The sequence below is a fragment of the Babylonia areolata genome, chromosome 10 (genome assembly GCF_041734735.1).
Source record: "Babylonia areolata isolate BAREFJ2019XMU chromosome 10, ASM4173473v1, whole genome shotgun sequence".
Taxonomy (NCBI): Eukaryota; Metazoa; Mollusca; class Gastropoda; order Neogastropoda; family Buccinidae; genus Babylonia; species Babylonia areolata.
In genome coordinates, this window is record NC_134885.1 from 3,053,174 (window position 1) to 3,059,173 (window position 6,000).

General features: G+C 55.8%; 1 protein-coding gene across 10 annotated transcripts in view; it reads left to right on the forward strand.

Annotated features, from left to right (window-relative positions):
* Nucleotides 1-6,000, forward strand: part of LOC143286719 (uncharacterized) — a 77,235-nt gene that overhangs the window by 53,825 nt on the left and 17,410 nt on the right. The gene's annotated exons all lie outside the window — the stretch shown is intronic.

Here is a 6,000-nt window from a genome sequence, read left to right on the forward strand (position 1 = left end):
CATGCCGCCCCTCCCCCTGAGTTCCCTCCCCTTACCCCCCTACACCCTCTCCCACCTCTCGATCGTCCTGCTAGTGGTAAGGAAGAACTTCGGTTATGTCTTGACTTTCTTGATGACCCCGCGGAAGGAGCGGACACAGCCGCTGAGCTGAGAGACGCTGGGAACTTCGCTGATCGGAACAAGGCGGAAGTTGGTTCTACCGCCGGCGCTCAGCATCGTCGGGATTTCAGCGACTGTGTCTCTCCGTGTGACATCCCACCCCCGCCAGAGTACTGTGACAGTGATGACGTTTCAGACGTGTTGGCGGCATCCGCCGGTTCATACAAGGACAGTGCCTGCCAAGGTTTAGTGGTGGAGACCTCGAGTCACGTGCAGAGCGTAGGTCACGTCGAGACCTCGAGTCACGTGCAGAGCGTAGGTCACGTGGAAACCTCTGGTCACGTGCAGAGCGTAGGTCACGCGGAAACCTCGAGTCACGTGCAGAACGCAGGGGACAGTGCAGAACTCGGGTCAGGCTGGGAACAGGAAGCAGCCGACCTGTCTGTCCGACATGATGGACGAGGAAAACGCTCCCTTCATGACCAGCCTGCTCAAGTCCGTCATGAGTGAGCAGACCGCGAGGCCCCGCTCTCCCTCCCCTCCCCTGCCCCCTCCCCCAGCAGACCACCCCTTTAACTCCGTGTCGCCCCCTCCTCCCCCGCTGTCCTGCCTCACTCTGGGCCAGGCCGACACGCCCAGAATGACGCCCCCACCCCCGCTGCCTCTTTCTCTCTCCCCACCCCCACCCCTGATGGCTGAGCCAGGGCCGCCCAGGCACCTGATGGTTTCTTCGTGTCCCACCCCTCCACCACCTCCACCACCTCCACCACCACCACCACCACCCGTCACGGTACCCCCTGTTGTGGGAAAAGGAAGTGGGAAACCCCGAGGTGTGCCGCCCACGACTGTGGACGTGGACCTCCACTCCCAGCTGTGCGCTGAGATCATCCAGATGGGGGAGAGGCGGGCCCAGAGTGACATCCACTGGGACTCCTCCCTGGAGTCCTACACGTCGTTCACGAAGAACGCCAACGAGAACCTGATCCAGCGGGATCACCTGATCCGACCCTCCGCTCTGAAGAACGGTGGCAACCTCCGGGACTGGGGCGGCGGCATCGCCGTGTCCACCCCACGATCCCAGGTCATCACGTCCGCTCGTGCTGACCACGAGATCCAGCACGTGACCCTGAAGAAGACCAGGAAGCCACACACTGCAGCTCCTGCTTCAGCACTACAAGCACGAGACGTGCAGGACGAAACTGATGGGAAGAGCAGGGGCGTGTCAGTCAAAGAACAGGGTGAACTTCAAAGCAAAGTAGGAAACAAAATAGGTGAATTTCAAAGCAGTCTCGTGCACCGACAAGATGAACTTACAAATAAAATGAGGAACAGACAGGACGAATTTCAAAGCAGTCTAGTAAACAAACAAGATGCGCATCACAGCAATTTAGTGAACAAACAATATGAACTTCAAAGCAATGTAGTAAAGAGACAAGATGAACTTAAAAGCAAATTAGTAAACAAACGAGACGAATTTCAGAGCAGTCTAGTGAACATACGAGACGAACTTCAAAGCAAACTTGTGAGAAGACAGGACATTCTTCAAAGCACACAAGAGAATAAACAAAACGAATTTCAGAAGGAATCAGTGAACAGAGAGGAGGACATACAGAACTACAGCTTGTTCCAAGACGATGATGACACCAATAAGGTCGGGGAACAGCTGAGGTTGTGGAAAGAATCACGGACCACCAAACTGAAGCCTTTGCTGAAGAGTAAGTCTGCTGTGGACTTCAGGTCTTCAGCTGCAAATGGGGCAGACACTCACACCTGGACACCAGAGAGGCCACAGCCCTGTTGGAACAGACTTGATGAAAAACCTTCTGGTGAAGGGAGTTTTGTTTTTGATCCGATGAAACAAGTGGCAAGCCCTCAGACTTCATCTGGAGACACCACACCAGCTGTTGAGCTGCCGAAACGAAAGGTCCCTCCCCCTACTCTCCCCAAGTCTGCCTCCATGGTCAACCTGCAGCACCCCACCAGAGTGGTCATTCCAGAGGACTCCCCAACCGCTCAGGTGTTCAGACAGAACAGCCACAGTCGCTTCAGTTCCACGTCCTCCGTGGACTCTGAGGTCGTCACGTTGAGCCGACTGCAGGCGCACAGTGCAGGCCAGGCTGGTGATGGTCGTGAGGCAGAGACAAGGGCTTCACCTGGTTCTGTCCCCTGTGCTCAGTCACGACAGTCATTCACTGAACAGGAGAAAAGGTGTTCATCTCCACGCTCAGGTCAGACCACTTTTCAGGAGCTTACTTATTCTCGGACTATTGAAAGAAGGTATTCATCCATGGATTCTACAGGTGAATGTGTTAAAAAACAGAATTATTCGTCACAAACGCTGGATCGAAGACACTCTATGCGTGATTCTTCTCGTACAGACGAACCAAAGCGTCCTACCTTTGGATCGCCTGAAGGAACTTTCCAGAAGTATTCATCCACTGACTCCTCTCGCCTGATTGGTGCCAGACAGTCATCGACTGAGTCCACCAGAGGAGTTCGAAGGAACAATTCTTTTGCTGGATCAACACGGCAGGTAGAACGGAGTTTGTCTAACGAAGCTGACCTTCCTATACAGGGTCGGTATTCGTCATTTGAATCGAATAAAAGACGTGAACGGCGATTTACATCACTTAGTTCTGCCAGGAATGCTGAAAACGATTCCTCTGACCATTCAGAACAGAGCTCTGAACGAATACGTTCCTCCACAGATTCTGCTCGTGGGCAAGAAACCAGAACCATTGCTGACAGAACTGTGTCAGGTCATCGCTTTCAGCCTGGTGCCAGAGACATCCGCTCCAATGAGGATGACGTGGATGACGCTGGTGCTGGTGTCAACAGACAGGCACGACACAGCGTGGAGCTACGGTCTTCACAGAACCTCCAGGACTCAGACAGGAAGTCGGAAGAAGCTCCAGGATCCACGGAGAGTGAAGGCCTGAAGAAACGTGCCGCCCCGAGACCCCGGTTTGACGCACGGCGTCTGACTCAAGGGTTGGACATTCCCTCGGTCTGGAAGTGTTCAGAGGAAGCTAAAGCAGAGTATAAACCCCCGCCTAAACTGGATCACAGCGTTATGCAGTCATCGGGTCTATACTTTCTGAAAGAGGACAATGACAAATCAAAACCAAGTGAGCCTCCTGCTGCTGAGGACCAGAAGTCTGACTACACTTCCTGGGCTGCTGAATTCATGAGAGACCACATTCTACCCCCTGAGCCCAGCGGCAGCAAGACGGAGAGAGGCATGTACACACCCGACCCAGCAGCCCCGGAGTCAGACAGTGTGTCGGTGGACAGTGACGGTCCCAGGAGCTGCATGTCGGCCCGGGCCTCGCCCTCCACCCAGGTCAAGCTCATGTCCATCTCGGACAGGATCGGCCTGCTGCACAAAACCAAGGAGGTCAAGCCGACCGCTGCTCCCGCGCCGGACCCCAAGTCAGGCTTCATGTCGGACAGAAGCGGGCCCGGCCAGAAGCCAGTCATCAAGTCGCAAACTGCAGGAACCACGCCAGAGCAAAGGAGGTTCGCCTCCCTCCTGCAGAACAGACTCATCAACATCATCGCCGAGGACGATGCGGAGACAGTGAGGGAGAAACAGGGGGAGAAGGATCGGAGCAGGAAGACTCCCGCCCTCAAGAAGAAGCTGACCCCAGCTCAGGAGATCGCCCGGAGCAGGGCTCTGGCCTTGGGGTCGCGGAAACCGGTCAAGGCCGATCTGCCTCAATGGAACCCCGACGCGTCCTCCTCCTCCACCTCCACCTCCACCACGTCCCGGGATGTGTACGACTCCATCAAGATGAGTCGGGAGAAGAGCGGGTCGGTGAAGGACCTGGCCAAGGAGTTCACGCAGCTGTCCGACGTGGTCAGCGAGGAGGAGCACGAGAAACGTCGACAGCAGAACCTCAGACGTCGTCGCTCCCGCCACCTGACTACGGGGCTGTCGGTCAGGGAGATGAAGGACATGTTCGACCACTCCGACTCCAACGTCAGCTCCACCAACTCGACGCGCGCCAACACCCCGCGACCTTTGCCCCCAGTCTCCGAGCGAATGCTGGACCGCTTCGACACGCCGGTGATCGCGGAGAACCGACCCCTGACCGACAAGAGCATGGTGCAGCTCAGCCGCTACGGGTCCCGGAGCTCCGTGTCTGACATCGTCCACAAGGTGGAGACCGGCTCCAAGGACACGGAGACTCCATGCCCCCGGAGGTCGGCCCGGGCAGAGCGCAGTCCGGCACCAAGCTGCACAGCGAAACCTGCCGTGTCCTTCACCCGCTCGGGAGCTCTGACAGCCGAGGACAGCGCCCCCTGTGTCAGGAAGACCCGGATGGACAAGAGCCGACGGTTCACCACGGGGGTCAACTTTGAGGAGCTGCAGCTGAGGTTCGCTCACCCCGACAGCTACAGGAAGCACAACCAGAGCCGCGCCATGTCCACCATCTACGCCTCCTCCCAAGACCTCAGCTCACGCCACGAGCACGCCTCCAGGAGCTCCGCACGGTCCATGGAGAACCTCTCCCTGGCCGACATGCCCGCGGGGAACCTCCGCGTCATGCCGCCCAAGCGCTGTGACACGTCTTCAGACACTTTGGCGGCCCTCGGCAGAGAGCTCGGCTCCGAGAAACGGAGGTCTGAGGAGTTCTCGAGCGGTGCGGAGGAGTGCCCATATCTGTCCGCCCCTGACATCCAGAGCGCCAGCGGCTCGGCCTTCAGCCGTGTGTCGTCAGTGCGCTCCCCCATCAAGGTGAACGTGGAGTCCCCCTCCACCCCCCACACCCCCCATTCCGCCTGCACATCCTCCCTGGGGGAGAGGTCACTGAGAGACAGACTGTCGTCCCTGGTAAGTGTGTGTGTGTGTGTGTGTGTGTGTGTGTGTGTGTGTCGAGGGGTGGTGTGTGTGTGTGTGTGTGTGTGTGTGTGAGGAGTGGTGTGTGTGTGTGTGTGTGTGTGTGTTTGTGTTTGAGGGGTGATGTGTGTGTGTGTTTGAGGGGTGTGTGTGTGTGTGTGTTCAAACGGAAATAGCACACAGTGCGTTTAGCGTGGACATTGTCAGTGTTCAAAGATATGTTTATTTATTCATTTGTTTCATGTGAGAAAAAAAAACCCAACAACTTTTAGTTTGATTGTTTACTTGCATGCGGCCTGTCTGCATGATATCAAACTGTGGAATGTGCATGCTCATTTTCTCAGCTTGCATCATGAACTGACCGTTGCCATCCCCCCATGCCCCCCCCCCCCCCCCTCTGTCTCTCTCGCCCTGTCTCTGTGTGCCTCTCTCTTTCACACACACACACACACACACACGTAAAAAAAAAAAAAAAAGTCAGTTGTTCCACATACAAAAGTACTCCCTGAAAATCTAATTTTGACCTCAACGCACACACTGGCCACGATGACGTCATACACCTGATGACGTCACGCACTGGCGCAGAACAGCCTACGTCATGGAAGTGTGGCCTGGCATCTGGATCGACTGTACTGTTTTTCTTCCTTTTTTTTTCTTTTTTCTTTTTTTTTCTTTCCTTTTTTTTAACCCCCTGCCCCCCGCCAACCTCCAACTAGGCCTTGAGTGCCAGCAAAGTGTCTGTACATGTACAGGCATGTCGGAATCTTGGCACAAGAGGAAACTGCGGAGAGGGGGTGGTGGTCAGAAACAGTTAAAACTGGTATCAGTCCCAGTTAACTAGTTTCTGCCCACTTCGTCAGGCTGGAACTGATTTCAGACTGACTCTCTCTCTCTGTGGTCAGCATAGTTTTCCGCTTCGGTGCACAGTCGACAGGAAATGTGAACTGCTGCGGTTATCTGGTGTTTGCATCGGTGGCGTGAACTGACAGAGCTTTGTGAGTGGAATGGAGGGTTTTTGGGAGGGGGTGGTAGGTGCGGGGGGTGGAGTGAGGGTGAGT